This window comes from Loxodonta africana, chromosome 3, assembly GCF_030014295.1.
Source record: "Loxodonta africana isolate mLoxAfr1 chromosome 3, mLoxAfr1.hap2, whole genome shotgun sequence".
Lineage (NCBI taxonomy): Eukaryota > Metazoa > Chordata > Mammalia > Proboscidea > Elephantidae > Loxodonta > Loxodonta africana.
The window spans coordinates 211357561-211374678 of NC_087344.1; the positions used below are offsets into that span (position 1 = coordinate 211357561).

The following is a 17118-nucleotide window of genomic DNA, read 5'->3' on the forward strand; positions in this document are numbered from 1 at the left end:
GGAGCTTTCCTGTAAGCCCTACCCAACAACATGTGCTTACTCACATGGCCATTCCTACATGTAATGGAGGCTGGGTGCTTTACTGCTCCCAAGAAATCAAAATTCTCCTTATAAAAGAGAAAGGGAGACTGAGTGTTGGGTGGACACTGTCAATCTCTACCTCATTATTTTCAATATTGTTGTTGTTGCCATTACTGTTATTATCTTGAAACACCACCATCTTTCTCTGCTCCCAAAAATAGAATCCATGGGAATATTTCCCTGTTTTAAACTCTTCTTGAAACTGGCAACATTAATCTTGAAAATGGCACCTGGAAAGAATATGTCAGTAGTATAGTGACCTATGTTTAAGTGGTTGTGTTCGGTTCTAGCCTTTGACATTACCCTTCTTCTAGAGATAGTTTAAGAGAAGGACATTAAAAATTCATTAAAATAAATTATCAAGATTTTGATGGGGCCAAAGAACCAAGCTACTCTAAACAAAATCTTTGAACTGATAGGGCTTTAAACAATTCATTGTTTTATGCCATTCCAGAAACTCAAAGCACTTTGGGGTTACTTATGGGCCACTTATACTCTTGTTTGAAAATAAATTAATTCATGATAGAAAAGTATTTTTCTGAAGCATGTCTCTGTCTTACCTGCCTCTTTCTGAAAGCTTTATCCACGTACCTTTCTCTAAAGGAATATAGCCACTCATTTCTTACCATCCTGAAATTCTCTCCAATTCTTTACTGCCCTAGATTGTTCATTGTTAGGGACAAACCAACCACGGTCTTCTCTGGCCTAGGGACAGAGCCCTTTCCGTTCTGTTCATGCATATGAGTGTTTGCTGTTACTATATTGGCATGATTGACAGAGGGCTGTGAAGGAGCTCGTGTGAGAAGCTTCTTTTAATCTATTGCCAGGTTAGGGAAAGAGCGGGTGATAAGAGCGTGAAAAAGAAAAGAGATGGAGAACCTGGGGTGCAGATATGTCATCATCAAACACTGTCTACTGCGTGTGAAGAATTTGGAGCGCAGAAAGAAGTAAAGGGGCATTCCTTTCCCTGAAGGCAGTGTAGACATGAAATACAGGGACATTTCAACTGGCAAAGCCCTTTCTCTGCTTTTGAGTGCCAGAGAAGGAAGCCTGACTCGAGCCATGCTGGTTTTAGTGGACTGTGTCATGGGGTTTTATGAAAGCCGAGTCAAGGAGATTCAGTGTGACACAGTGGAAAACAGGGAACCAACGGAGGTCTCGTGCTGGGAGACAGTGAGTGTTCAGGGGAGCCGTGTAGGGTTTAGAGGCTGCTTTGCCCCATGATGATGGTGGTGGATGGGGTTCAGGAGGGTGTAGGGGCCTCCACGACACCTTAGCATTAGCTGACAGACTCTTCGCTTTCTCCTGCAGCTGTCTCCCCAGGCTGCTTTCTATTCACCAGTCATCTCAGAGCCATTGCCCCAGTTCACCTGACCCAGGAATGGACAGTGCGACACACTCGTTAATTAGCCACATAGTAAGAACCTTGAAAGGCACCCTGGTGGCACAGTGGTTAAGCGCTTGGCTGCTAACTGAAAGGTCAGCGGTTTGAACCCACCAGCAGCTCCTCGGGGAAAAAAACCTGGCAATCTGCTCCCTTAAAGATTACAGCATGGCAACTCTACAGGGCAGCTCTGCTCTGTCCTATAAGGGTTGCTGGGAGTCAGAATTGACTCACTGGCACACAGCAACAACAACACAAGAAGCTTGAAACTTCAGTCATTTATTCAGCCCAGGATAACTTTTATCTTGCTAGTAGCAGCAAGGAGCATTTTGTTAGAAAATATGGTGATTGCCATTTAGAACATTATCAAAGATTAAGAATGTCCCTTCAGCATCCCCAACTTGTCCTTCGGAACGTATTACCAACATGTAGTTAAAACCATTTGAGCCCTTTAAATCTTTGGATGTAGGGAGTGCTTTGTTTTTTAAAATGTCAACATTTGCTCTCTCAATTTCTTTCCAGATTTAAGTGAAAAAGTCCACCCCTTCATTATTTAATGGACTCTGATTATACATTCACTCAGCTTCTATCTGGTCTGACTTAAGAGTTTTTATACTCTTCTAGTCTGTCCTCATAAAGGAGGTATCTTTCTTCTGGATAATTTCAGTTGCAGTTTTCTAGGTCTGTTATTTCCATCTTGGATCTTCCAACTAAAATGTATGGAATAGATCATTGAGAACTTCCCAAGAAACAAATAACCTGTGGGTTTTTTCAAGGGTGGTTGGCAGTTCAAATTCGCCAGGCGCTCCTTGGAAACTCTGTGGGGCAGTTCTACTCTGTCCTATAGGGTCGCTATGAGTCGGAATCGACTCGACGGCACTGGGTTTGGTTTTTTTTTTTTTTTTTTGGAAACCCTGGTGGTATAGCAGTTAAGTGCTATGGCTGCTATCCAAAAGGTTGGTAGTTTGAACCCACCAGGTGCTCCTTGAAAACTATGGGGCAGTTCTGCTCTGTCCTAGAGGGTCACTGTGAGTCAGAATCAACGTGACGGCAATGGGTTTTATGGGTAGAACCTTGGGCTTAATTTCCAGTTAACGTTTTACAAAGACATTGAGCACTGATGGCCCCCAGTCAGCATTTGCCCTTTGGGCCCAAGTCTTTAGGGAACCCATCAGGGCACTCCAGGATCCCTCTCCTGAGTCACTGTTTATTGTTTGTAGAACTCATTCTGTAAGGCGGCTTTGACTTCTTTCCGTGTAAGTACCCAGGGCGACCCTGTGAAAGTTTACTGTCTACTTTTTGCCCACATTCCCCATCTCGTTATGTGAGGCCTTACCCATCTCCCTGGCACATCACTCACGTTGAGGTCCTCCAGTGTGCTGGGGATACTGGCAAGAGCCAAGTAAGCTGCAAGTGTTTATTCTTTCTGATTGTTTATGACGATATCAGATGGTCCCCATTCCAGCCCTGATTTTTGAGGCACCCACTTTACCACCTTTCGATCTAGAGCAGGGATTTCAACTCCAGTGAGCTTTAGAATTCTCTGTGGAGCTGTTTGAAAATGTGGAGGTCTGGGTTCAGCTCGGGACGTAATGAGTCAGACTCCCAGGGTGCTTGCCCAAGGGTCTGGTTTTGGTGGTTATGTTTTTAAAGTTCCGTAGGGTGATTCTGATGTACAGCCGGGGTGAAAATCACTCACTTCAAGAATAAGCCATTATATCTACATTGTGTTTCTCATTTGAAGCCAGTTTTCTACAGACAGAATATGTTCTCTATGAAAAACCTTTCTTCTGGGAAGAGTCAGCAAAAATGAGTTCCTAATATGAAGTGTCAAATTAATCTGCATTTCTCCCCTGGTTGCTTGGCACTTCCAGCCGAGATGGCCCGTGCCTTAGCACCACTGTGGCTGACTTGAGGCACAACCCGTCCTGACCTATGGACTTGAGTGGAAACACTGGGCCAGAGGTGCTGTAGTTTGTACAAAGTGCTGCAACTTTATAAATCCACCCACAGACATATCTGATTTAATAGACAATGACCCAATGAGGTGGTCTTATTCATCCTCAAATTTTAGATTAGAAAACAGCTCAGAGAGTTTAATTAGCTTGCCAAAGAGCACTAGAAAATAATCCAAATCCACTGTTTTCTTGTTTGTTTGGTTTTGTTTTTTACTATATTGTATTTTTCTTTCTACTAATATTTTGATCATTTCATTCTGAAATAATTTCAGACTTGCAGAAAGGGTACCAAAAAAATTACTGTTTCTATGAACTCTTTACCCAAATTCCCCAGGTATTGACATATTACCATGTTCCTTTATTCTTCTTCTCAACTGAAAACTGAAAAGAACACCTACCTTGTAAAGTTCATAGTAAGGTTAATTGTAAGGAGCTCTGGTAGTGCAATGGTTAAGCACCCAGCTGCTATCCAAAAGGTTGGCAGTTCGAACCCACCCAGCGGCTCTGAGAGAGAAAGGCCTGGTGATCTGCTTCCGCAAAGATTGTAGCCAAGAAAACCCTGCGGGGCAGTTCTGCTCTGTTGCGTGAGGTTGCTGTGAGTCGGAATCAGCTCAACAGCACCCAAACAACAACAAAGTTAATTTTAAGGTTCCTGGATGTCCCAAGGAAACCCTGGTGATGTAGTGGTTAAATGCTACGGCTGCTAACCAAAGGGTCAACAGTTCGAATCCACCAGGTGCTCCTTGGAAACTCTATGGGGCAGTTCTCCTCTGTCCTATAGGGTCACTATAAGTCAGAATCGACTCAGCGGCACTGGGATTGGTTTGTTTGGAATGTCCCAAGAAGGAGCCCTGTTGGTGCAGTGGTTAAGCACTTGGCTGCTAACCAGAAGATCGATGGTTCAAACTTACCAGCCGCTCTATGGGAGAAAGATGTGGCAGTGTGCCTTAGAAAGCCTGTGAGGCAGCTCTAAACTGTCCTATAGGGTTGCTATGAATCTGAATCAACTTGATGGCAATGGATTTTTTTCGGTTGGGTATCACAAACCGTTTGTGCTTGGCTACTAGCTAAAAAGTTGGCAGTTCAAACCCACCCAACAGCACCATAGAAGAAAGGCCTGGCTATCTGCTTCTGTAAAGATTACAGCCAGGAAAACTTTATGGAGCTCAGTTCTACTGTGTAACACATGGAGTCGCCATGAGTCAAAATCAACTTGACAATAATGGATTTTTTTTTCCAAGTTAATTGTAAGGATCACATACCACAGTCTATGTAAAGCACTTAACATGTAGCAAGTACTCCATTGTTGAAGAGTAAAATTTAAGATGTGAATAATAAAAAATTACCCGTGACTCACACTGAGAGGAGGTAACTCTCAGAAAATACTTCTTAATCATTGGGAGTGGGCAGGAGAAGGGAACAGAAGTGACAAGGATCTATTTATATTTTTTATATTTTCTGAGGGGAGAGGGAGGAGCCAGCTACAGCTAAAACCACCTTCAAGGCAGACGTGGTGAGAGACAGGCCACATACAGTGAATTTATAGATCAGACACCTGTGTCTTTAGTTATATTAGAAAAGAAGGTATTATGTTTCCCATAAAGGTCAGCACCACTCCATTCTCGATTGAGGGATAACTTTTCAGCTTTAGAAGGGAGTTGTTCTCATTGGTATTCAGTGGTCAGACGAATCAGGGGCTTTAAAAGAGAACTTGGAAGGCATTAAGTGTACAGATTTACTGAAATGGGTAGTTGTTTTTAACGTGAAATTTTCATCCTGTCTTAAAATATTTCAAATATGGTCCCTGAACCTTTGGAGAAGATGAATATATATGAAGGAGAATATATGTAAGTTAACTTAGTTCAACTTTATAAATAGATTTGAGGAGGTACATCTGGAGCCGAAGAACTTTCGGGACTCTGTGTCTGTGGCAATAGGCAAGGACAACGTTTCATCTCCTTCATGTCAAGGTCAGGGTGTTTCCTCTGAGCCATTCAGTCTGGAGAGCCCTAGACTTCCATTAGCTAACACTGCTTTCCTCAGAACTGTCCGCTCTGAGCTGTGTGTTCTGGGAGCTGAAAATAAGTGGTGACTCAGGGAAGACAAAGAGGAGAGGAAGTCCAGCAAAGATATGGAAAGGATCAGGTCTCACATGGGTGTGGCCTACTGGTAACGTCTTCTCACCCCCCACACCATAGGCCCTCTCCTCCCTCACCCCTGCCCCAAAGCTGCCCACGTCCAGCCAGTCTGCCAGCTGTCATCTTCCATAGTCTGCCTCCCCCTGTACCTTCCCCAACACCCAACTCCCACTGCTTGTTTAAAATCTAGCTGTTACAACCATATTTTCTACTCAGCTGACTGCCGGGTCTTTTCTCTTGTGGAACTGCTGGTGCATTTGAACTGCAAACCTTTTGGCCAGCAGCCAAGAGCTTAAGCATTGTGCTACAGATCACCTTCCCATAAAGACTGCTACCTAGAAAACCCTGTGGGGCAGTTCTGCTCTGTCACTTGGGGTCACAATGAGTCAAAAGCAACTCCACGGCACCTGACAACAACAATGGACACTTTGGGGTTGTTCTAGAGAAACTGCCTGTGCCTACAGCTGACCTTTCTCCTTTTCTTTGCACATGTCACCTGAGCCACTTCCCATGTGCCCAGAACTGACTGTGAACTGGGAGAGGGGAGTGTCCAGACAGACATGTGCCTTTACACTTCTAAATGTCTTAAATGCCCAAACTATTCTCATCTATACCTACTTCCTTTCCTTCTCTTCTCCTGCAGTTCATTCATTTAACTAGCATATTGAGTAATTTCATCCGTGATAATTTAGAGATGAGTAGGACTTGATCCTCAAAACGCTCATAGCCTAGAAAAAGGAAGTAATCAAATAAAATCACTGTGGCGTGTAAAGATAGACATGGGAATAAGTAATTGCCTGTGGAACACAGAATATTTCATAAAAGGGGTAAGTTGTAGTTGACATGGATGAAGAAAGCAAATTTTACCTGAATATACAATTGCTGTGTGAATGGGTAGTTATACTTGACTATTTGTAATATTAACTTGAAGGCTTACAGCCTTGTATTGTCTTTCTTTGTAACTGTAGATTTTAATAAGAATGACAGCGTATGGTTTCCTGTTACTTCATAGTATACAGTCTAATTTCATCCATAAATCTCATCGCCTTCACAACAGCTCTGTGAATGTGTTATCACCATTTCCAGTTGTGGATGAGGATCACGAGACTCAGAGGTCGTGTCTTCCTCATCATATAAGATCTTACGAGATTGGGAAATGGCTAAGTTGGCAGGATCGGGGCTTGAACCTGTATCTTCCACACCAGCTCTCTGATCTCCCATTGAATAGTCTCTCATGTCTACAGTCAAAATCACTGGAAATTCCATAACAGTGGAATTCAAACAAGCATAAGTTTTCTGTAATTGCTTCAAGCGTAGGCTCAAGAACAGTGTCCCGAGAATCTCTTATCATTGCCCTGAGTACGGTGACTAGCAAAAATGAGCCTCAGTGCTAATGATTTAAGTCCTACCCACCAGTCCACCAGTGGAATTTCTACTTGCTGAGCTGGCAGGAAGTCTCTTTGCACATCTTAATAAACCCGGCTACGCATCAGAGTCTCCAGTGGAGCTTAACTCTACTGATGCGTGGGCTCTACCACAGACAACCGAATCAGACACGTTGGAGGTGGAGTACAAGCATCCTTTTCTCAGTGATTCTTAATGCTGGATGAGCATCATAAACACTTGTAGGTTTTTTTTTTTTTAAGATTATACATGTACCTGAGAAGTGAGGATGGTGAGACTTTGTCTCACGTACTTTGGACATGTTATTAGGAGGGATTGGACTCTACAGAAGGACATCATGCTTGGTAAAGCAGAGGGTCAGCAGAAAAGAGGGAGACCTCAAGGAGATGGATTGACATGATGGTTGCAACAATAGGCTTAAGCATAACAATGATCATGAGGATGGCTCAGGACCAGGCAGTGTTTCCGCAGTACACGGGGTCACTATGAGTCGGGACTGACCCAACAGCACCAAACAACAACAACAGATGTGCCTTAACCCTTACAGAATTTATCTATCTCACTGCTGGTGCTGGAGCTCCGACACCAAATTAGAATATGTGTGCCTGTGCCATTATACTAGATAGATTTTTAGATACTATCAAGCCAATCTGAATTTCACTGAGGTACAATTTTTTAGTGTGCAAATAATGTGATATTGGTTTTAAAATATATCAGTTGAGAAACAACTTTCAACTTACTTTGTGCCCCTTCTAGCCAGGGCTATCTTCATGGGCCACACACTTAAAAATGATGCTATGGCCACATAAACCAGACTACATCAACCTGAGACCAGAAGAACTAGATGATGCCCAGCTACAACCGATGACTGCCCTGACAGGGAACACAACAGAGAACCTCTGAGGGAGCAGGAGAGCCGTGGGATGCAGACCTCAAATTCTCCTAAAAAGTCTAGACTTAATGGTCTGACTGAAACTAAAAGGACCCCAGAGGTCATGATCCCCAGACCTTCTGTTAGCTCAAGACAGGAACCATTCCCAAAGCCAACTCTTCAGACAGGGATTGGACTGAACTATAAGACAGAAAATGATACTGGTGAGGAGTGAGCTTCTTGGCTCAGTTAGACACATGAGACTATGTGGGCAGCTCCTGTCTGGAGAGGAGATGACAGGGCAGAGAGGGTCAGAAGCTGGCCAAATGGACACAAAAATAGAGTGGAGGGAAGGAGTGTGCCATCTCATTAGAGGGAGAGCAACTAGGAGTATTTAGCAAGGTGCATATACATTTTTGTATGAGAGACTGACTTGATTTGTAAACTTTCACTTAAACCACAATAAAAATTAAAAAAAAAAAAAATAGCCCCATGCTTGATTTAATACTCTTGCTGACGCCATCTTGAAATTCTTAATAACTTTCGAACAAGGGGCCCTGCATTTTCATTGTGCACTTGTTATTGTTAGCCGCCACTGCGTTGACTCCTGACCCCATGCACACAAAAGGCTGCCCAGTCCTCTGCCCTCGCATGATTGGTTGTGTATTGGACCATTGTGATCCATAGGGTTTTCGTTGGCCAACTTTCAGAAGTAGGTCACCAGGCCTTTCTTCCTAGTCTGCCATAGTCTGGAAGCTCTGCAGATATCTGTTCAGCATCATACAACACTAAAGCCTCTACTGACAAACATTTCATATGAGGTGCATTGGCTGGGAACTGAACCCTTGTCCTCTGCGTGGAAGGTGAGAATTCTACCACTGAATCACCACTGCCCCTATTTATTCTGTGCTACAAAAAAAAAAAAAAAACCCACTGCCGTCGAGTAGATTCTGGCTTATAGCAACCCTATAGGACAGAGTAGAACTGCCCTATGGGGTTTTCAGAGAGCAGCTGATGGGTTCAAACTGCCAGCCTTTTGGTTAGCAGCCATAGCTCGCTGTAGCCTTTAACCAGTGTGCCACCAGTTCTCCAATTCTACACTAAAAAAAAAAAAAAAGTGCGCTAGACCCTATAAATTTTGTAGTCCATTCTTCTGATCCTCAAGGGCCTCTGCTCAGGCTACTTTAGCATGGTTGAATTATCATGGATGAAATTGCTCAATATGCTAGTTAAATGAATGAATTGCAGAAGAAAGGAAGAAAAGAAAGTAGGTATAGATGAGAATAGTCTGGACATTTAAGACATTTAGAAGTGTGAAGGCAAAAATTCCATGACAACCGTGGTTGTCTGGACACTCCCCTCTCCCAGTTCATAGTTCTGGGCACAAGGTAGGTGGCCCAGGTGAAATGTGCGAAGAAAAGAAGAAAGGTCAGCTGTAGGCACAGGCTTCAGTAGGCAGTTTCTCTAGCACAACCCCAAAGTGTCCATTGTTGTTGTTAGGTGCCGTGGAGTTGCTTTTGACTCATAGTGACCCCAAGTGACAGAGCAGAACTGCCCCACAGGGTTTTCTAGGTAGCAGTCTTTATGGGAAGGAGATCTGTAGCACAACAGTTAAGCTCTTGGCTGCTGACCAAAAGGTCAGCAGTTTGAACGCATCAGCAGCTTCACAAGAGAAAAGACCTGGCAATCAGCTATCATAAGATTAAAGCCTAGGGGTGCTCCTAAAAATTAAAACGACGTCACCAAAAGAGTAGACTCTGGGGTCTTAAAAGCTTGTGAGCAGCCATCTAAGATATTCTACTTGCCCTACCCCGTCTGGAGCAAGGGAGAGTGAAGAAAACCAAAGACGCAAGGGAAAGACTAGTCCAAGGGACTAATGAACCACAACTACCATGGCCTCCACCAGACTGAGACCAGCACAACTAGGTGGTGCCCTGCACCACCACCAACTGCACTGACATGGGATGACAATAGAGGATCCTGGACAGAGCTGGAGAAAATGTAGAACAAAATTCTAACTCACAAAAAAAGATCAGACTTACTGGTCTGACAGAGACTAGAGAAACTCCAAGAGTATGGCCCCTGGACATCCTTTTAGCTCAGTAATGAAGGCATTCCTGACTTCAGCCAAAGATTGGACAGTCCCGTAAAACAAAACAAGACTAAACGGGCACACCAACCCAGGGTTAAGGACAAGAAGGCAGGAAGGGACAGAAAAGCTAGTAAGAGGAAACCCAGAGTCGAGAAGGGCAGAGTGTTGACATGTCGTGGAATTGGCAACCAGTGTCACAGAACAGTATGTGTACTAATTGTTTAGTGAAAAACTAATTTGCTTTGTAAACCTTCATATAAAGTACAATTAAAAAAAAAAAGACTTCACTAAAAGAGTAAAAAGACAGCCTATAGACTGAGAAAAAAATTTCCACTATGACATATCCGACAAGGGTCCAATCTCTAAAATCTAAAGAATACTTCAACAACAAAAAGACAAATAATCCAGTTAAAAAATGGGCAAAGGATATGAACAGACTCTTCACCAAAAGAGACATTCAAACGGCTAACAGATACATGAAGAAATGCTCGTTATCATTAGCCACTAGAGAAATGCAAATCAAAACCACAATGAGATACCACCTCACCTTGACATTACTGGCACTAATAAAAAAATAAAAAATGTTGGAGAGGATGCAGGGTGATTGGAACTCTTATGCACTGCTGATGGAATTGTAAAATGGTACAACCACTTTGGAAAACAATACGGCACCTTAAAAAGCTAGAAATAGAAATACCACACGGTACAGCAGTCCTACTCCTACATAAATAAGAGTCGTCACACAAATAGACATATGCACATCCATGTTCACTATAGCATTATTCACAGCAGAAAGATGGAAACAACCTAAATGCCCATCAACAGTGAATGGACCAACAAATTAGGGTACATATACACCATGGACTGCTATGCAGTGATAAAGAACAACGATGAATCTGGGAAACATCTCACAACATGGATGAATCTGAAGGGCATTATGCTGAGCGAAATAAGTCAATCACAAAAGGACAAATATTATATGAGACCACTATTGTAAAAGCCCAAGAAAAGGTTTACATATAGAAAGAAAAAAAAAAAAAAACACTCTTTGATGGTTACAAGGGAGGGGAGGGGAAATCACTAACTAAATATTAGACAAGTGTTAACTTTGGTGAAGGAAAAGACAACACACAATATAAGGGAAATCAGCACAACTTGACCAAGGCAAAGTCATAGAAGCTTCCTAGACACATCCAGATACATTGTGGGACTGAGTTACTGGGGCCAAGGGCTGGGGACCATTGTATCAGAGGACATCTAGGTCAATTGGCATAGCCATAGTTCATAAAGAAAATTTTCAACATCCTACTTTGGTTAGTAGCATCTGAGGTCTTAGAAGCCTGCAATCTGCCATCTTAGATACATCTTTGGGTCCCATCCTGTCCAGAGCAAAGGAGAATGAAGAAAACCAAAGACACAAGAAAAATACTAGTCCAAAGGACTAACGGACCACAGGAACCACAGCCTCCACCAGCCTGAGTCCAGAAGTACTAGATGGTGCCCAGCTACCACCACTGACCACTCTGACAGGGATCACAATAGAGGGTCCTGGAGAGTGCAGGAGAAAAATGTAGGACAAAAGTCAAATTCACAAAAAAAGACCAGTCTTACTAACCTGAGAGAGACTAGAGGAGCCCCCAAGACTATGGCATCAGGACACCTTGCTAACTCACAACAGAAGCCACTCCCAAAGTCCACCTTTCAGCCAAAGATTAGACAGGCCTATAAAACAAACCATAACACCCGTGAGGAATGTGCTTGTTAGTTCAGTCAAGTATATGAGACCAAATGGGCAACCGCTGCCCAAAAACAAAGATGAGAAGGCAGAAAGGGACAGGAAAACTGAAGGAATGGACACAGGGAACCCAGGGTGGAAAGGGAAAAGGGAAGAGTGCTGACACAATGCAGGAATTGCAACCAGTGTCACAAAACAATTTGTGTATAGTTTTGAATAAGAAAAAAAATCCCCCAAAAATGGCACCTATTTTTTTTAAAAATGAGTTATGGACTTCTTTTTGTTTTAGCTGTCTGTATGTTTTCCTTTCATTGGTATCCTCAGGATAGAAGAAGGCTTATAGGTATTTTCACAAATTAAATGCAATAAAAATTTCTTGATTGTCTATTAGCAGCCAAGCACTTAAGCATTTGCACCACCAGGGCTCCTTAAGGGTCCATTAGCCTTAGAGTATTCTCTCGATGCCCATAAGTTCCAGTGTAGCACCTCCCCAAAGCTTGATCCCTGTTCTCTGGTCATCGTAGAACCCCCTGCTCGTTATCAAAAAGTAAGGAGTCCCACATCCCATGCCTGTAAGACTGCTCTGTGCTCCTCCATTACTGCTAATTCAATAACCATACATCCCTATGGCAAGTTATGGCCCCTAAAGGGCCACCTTTCACAGATAATACATAGAAGGAAAGAGTTTGATCCCTGAAGCGCTTAAACCAAAGTACTAGTCCAATAATGACTGTGCCAGGCATTGTGGCTGGCTGAAGCGGTGGGTTCCAGATTACCCTGTGGCACCTCCCAACTTGGTCTGCTTAGGACCCACACTAGAGGAAGGTATGTGTTTCCTTGGGAAAGGTGGCGCTTTACAGACTGCCCATAAGATTCCTGAATTTATGAAATCCCAGTTTTTTTTAAAAAGCTTAGTGTTGAGGCAAGCTAGAGATGACACTACAGTATGGGCCTTTTCTTGGGGTATGTGATTCATATGTGACCAAATAAAATAGCTGGATTTCATAGTCAGGAACAGTCAATAGCTTAATGAGATACTTACTCCTTCAAAACAGACTGGGAGAAAAGTAGGAATTAAAGCATTTGCCTGGTCCAGTCCTCTCTGCTTCACATTGGGTGGGATGTGGGTATTAACTGGGATCATTGGTTGGACGAACGAGTCCCATCTCTCTATTTCCTGGTCATCTTACCCAATGCAGAGCTGAGGGAGCAGCAGATAACATGTCTGGCTAATGCTCATCACCTCTTACAGAGGAAAGAGTCATTTTTTCCTCTCTTGAACTTGAAACCAAGATCAGTTTACTCACTTGGTTAAAACTGTTCTTGAGTGCTCCTTGGATAGTTTCCTCTGTATTCATGAGGCTTTAGTCCTAGATTTTCAAGGTAGCCTCACTTGATCCTCTTCCATGGGCCACCCAGAAAAACCAAACCCATTGCCGTCAAGTCTATTCTGACTCATAGCGACCCTATAGGAGAGAGTACAACTGCTCCATAGCGTTTTCAGGGAGCACCTGGTGGATTCAAACTGCTGACCTTTTGGTTAGCAGCTGTAGATCTTAACCACTATGCCCTCAGGGTTTCCTCCATGGGCCACATATACACTGATATCAAAGTGTTACTAATCCTTTAAGAAGCCAGGACCATAAGCTGTCATTGGACTTTAAAAGATTCTGATAACTGGGCTTTCGTATCTGATGGCTGATAATGTTTTTAATTTGGAGTTGGAGCAGTTCCCTCTGGTAGTAATTGCAGCTTGAGGAGACAAGGCATGCCGTTGTTCCAAAATAGATAGGGTTCAAATTAGATTTTGTCCAAACGAGTCCAGAACTGAAAACCTTGGCTTCTGTTAACACTATATTTTAGAGCAGAGGTTTCTAAATTTCTGAGTACCACCTGAAGTATTTACTATTCTGGAAATCTATTCACTGCTATACTTGAATATTTTACTGCTATAAATGGAAAACTAACGTTGTTGTTAAGTGCAGTCAAGCCAGTTCCGATTCACAGCTGACCGTGTATAGTAGAATGAAACACTGCCTGGTCCTGCACCATCCTCACAATTAGTGCTATGTTTGAGCCCATTGTAGCAGCCACTGTGTCAGTCCATCTCGTTGAGGGTCTTCCTCTTCTTTGCTGACCCTTTGCTCTACCAAGCATGATGTCCTTCTTCAGGGACTGGCCCCCCTAACACCGTGTCCAAAGTAAGTGAGATGAAGTCTTGCCATCCTTCTAAGGAGCACTCTGGCTGTACTGCTTTGAAGACAGATTTGTCCCTTCTTCTGGCAGTCCGTGGTATATTAAATATTCTTCACCAACACCATAATTAAAGGGCATCAGTTCTTTGGTCTTATGCATTGTCCAACTTTTGCATACATATGAGGCAATTGAAAATACTATGACTTGGATCAAGCCCACCTCAGTCCTCAAAGTGACATCTTTGCTTTTTAACACTTTTAACAAAGTCTTTTACAGCAGAATTGCCCAACGCGATACTTTGTTTGATTTCTTGGCTGCTGCTTCCATGGGTGTTGATTATAGATGCAAGTAAAATTAAATCCTTGACAAATTCAATATTTCCTCCATTTATCATGATGTTGCTTATTGATCCAGTTTTGAGGATTTTGGTTTTCTTTATGTTGAGCTGTAATCCACACTGGAGGCCGTGGTCTTTGATCTTCACCAGTAAGTGCTTCAAGTCCTCTTTGCGTTCTGCAAGCACGGTCGTGTCATCTGCATCTCACAGGCTGTTGATGCTTGTTCCTCGAATCCTGATGCCACATTCGTCTTCATTTAGTCCAGCTTCTTGGATTACTTGCTCGGCATACAGGTTGGATCCATACAGGTTGGATAAGTATGGTGAAAAGATACAACCCTGATGCACACCTTTCCTGATTTTAGATCACATAGTATCCCCTTGTTTTGTTTGGATGACTACCTCTTGGTCTAGGTACAGGTTCCTCATGAGCACAATTAAGCGTTCTGGAATTCCCATTCTTCACAATGTTATCCATAATTTGGTATGATCCACTCAGTCGGATACCTTTGCATAGTCAATAAAACACAGGTAAACATCTTTCAGTATTCTCTGCTTTCAGCCAGGATCCATCTGACATCAGCAATGATATCCCTCATTCCACATCTTCTGAATCCAGCTTGAGTTTCTGGCAGTTCCCTGTTGATATACTGCTGTAACCATTTTTGAATGATCTTCAGCAAAATTTTACTTGCATATGATATTTAATGATATGTTTGATAATTTCCACATTCTGTTGGATCACCTTTCTTTGGAGTGGGCACAAATATGGATCTCTTCAAGTTGGTTGGCTAGGTAGCTGCCTTCCAAATTTCTTGGCATAGATGACGAGTGAGCACTTCCAGTGCTGCATCCATTTGTTAAAACATCTCAATTGGTACTCCGTCAATTCCCGGAATCTTGTTTTTCACCAATACCATCAAGTGCCGCTTGGGCTTCTTCCTTCAGTACCATCGGTTCTTGATCATATGCTACCTTCTGAAAGGGTTTAATGTTTTTTTTGGTACAGTGACTGTGTGTATTCCTTCCATCTTCTTTTGATGCTTCCTGCATTGTTTAATATTTTGTTCTTAGACTCCTTCAATAGTGTGACCTGAGGCTTGAATTTTTTCTTCAGTGTTTTCAGCTTGGGAAATGCCGAGCGTGTTTCTCTTTTAGTTGTCTAACTCCAGGTCTTTGTACATTTTGTTATAATAGAAGTTACTTGAAGGTAATGAAATAAATACAATGAAAATGAAAGTTACTAACCTCTAGCTAGATGATACTGCTTACCAAAGGTTCTGAGCCCAGGGTCTGTCTTCCTTTATTTGAAAGGGAAATTGACCAGGTTTGAAGACATACTAGCACCACGTGAAACTTTCTCTTTCATGGAATATGATGGATTGAAAAAAGAAATTGAAAAGCGAATCCTTTTTTCTCTATTAAATAACTATTCCAGTGCCTTTAATTCTAAGTTGTACTCATCCCTCCTTTGAGAAACTCTTTGTGAGGAATTAAGTATTTGATTGGCTGGCCTTTTGTGAAAACCCCTTTCTAGAATGTGGTAAGAAACCCCCAAGGAGGCAGATGATACTGTCCCTACACCCAAGGGGGGAGTAATCTGATAATCCCCAACGAGAGACATGATAAATGTGTAGAAGTAAGAGTGTCAGAAATATGCAAGTACTTAACACTAGAATGTTTTTGTCTGTTTTGTTCACTGGTGCATCTGTAGCTCTCAGAAGAGTGCTTAGCCCAGAGTATGCAGTCAGCAAATACCCGTTGAGTCAAAGAACACAAAGCACGTTCCCCAGTCTCCTGGTAGTACTGTAAACTCTAGGATCATGGTTGAGGAATGGGCTGGCACAGTCTGAAGAGGTTACAGGGAAGCAAGACTTGGACAAGATCTTGAAGGATAGGCAGAAAGCAGCCACACACGAGCACACACACATGCACACGTGATGGCTCAGAACAGAAGGTTCACAGTACATGTGAAAGCAGTGGGTTGTTTGGTCAAGGTCATGACCATGGAACAGCCTGAATAATGCAAACTGCCCTCCAACTTGAATAAATGTTCCCTTTTCTTCAGATGCCTCTTCCTTCCCCTTCTTATTCAGACATCACACAGTTAAGCCATATACAGCCCTGCCAAATGAACTGTTGCAGCAGGACACGCAATCTTCTGATTTAGGAGGAATACCTTCTGTTACTTTTTGAGAAACCCAGCTCTATGTAAATAAATTGTTTAGAGATTTTACTATATTTCCTCAGTCATTAAGAGGGCCCCTGACGACTTTGCAGCTAAATAGTTGGGTGATTTTCCCCATTTCTTTTGCTCCTCCTGTTCAGTGGAGTCATCGTGCCTCAGCTGTACACCTGTCTCACAGAGTTTGCTGCTCTAGAGATTGCGCTCAGGTGATACTTCTAAAGAATAAAGGAAAAGCAGGTCAGCAGGATAGTCAGTGTAGGCAGTAAGGTGGAAATTTACATGCTACTGGCGCTTCTGAGTTAGCTGTGTTTTCTACGGGGCCGTGGCCTCTGGCCCCTGGGTGTCTCTCCGTAAAGAGGAATGCTCCTGACTCACACCAGCTGGCCTGAAGGCAAGGAAGATTTGCTTGAGCTCAGGCACATAGGCTTTGTGAAAGGTTTCCGTTCTCAGAAATATGACTCCATAATTTTAGTTTGGGTATTTCCCATATTGTGAAAGTCATAGTAAGTCTTCAGCTCGACATCACAACTTTGTGTACCTGGAAAATGTTTTTTAGTTGACCATTGCCTTCTTTCATACTAAAGCTCATTTTAAAATACAGATGAATAAGGACTTAGGCTAAACCATGAACCCAGATATGAACCTGGTTAATTTACTGAACCTCAAACCTAACTTCATTTTTTAAAACTAAACTGCTACCTTCTTTAAAAAGAAAAAAATAGACATAACTAATG

The 17118-nt window shown here is 42.6% G+C and overlaps 1 protein-coding gene across 2 annotated transcripts in view; it reads left to right on the forward strand.

Annotated features, from left to right (window-relative positions):
* NME7 (NME/NM23 family member 7) overlaps window positions 1–17118 on the forward strand; it is a 349164-nt gene that overhangs the window by 331295 nt on the left and 751 nt on the right. The gene's annotated exons all lie outside the window — the stretch shown is intronic.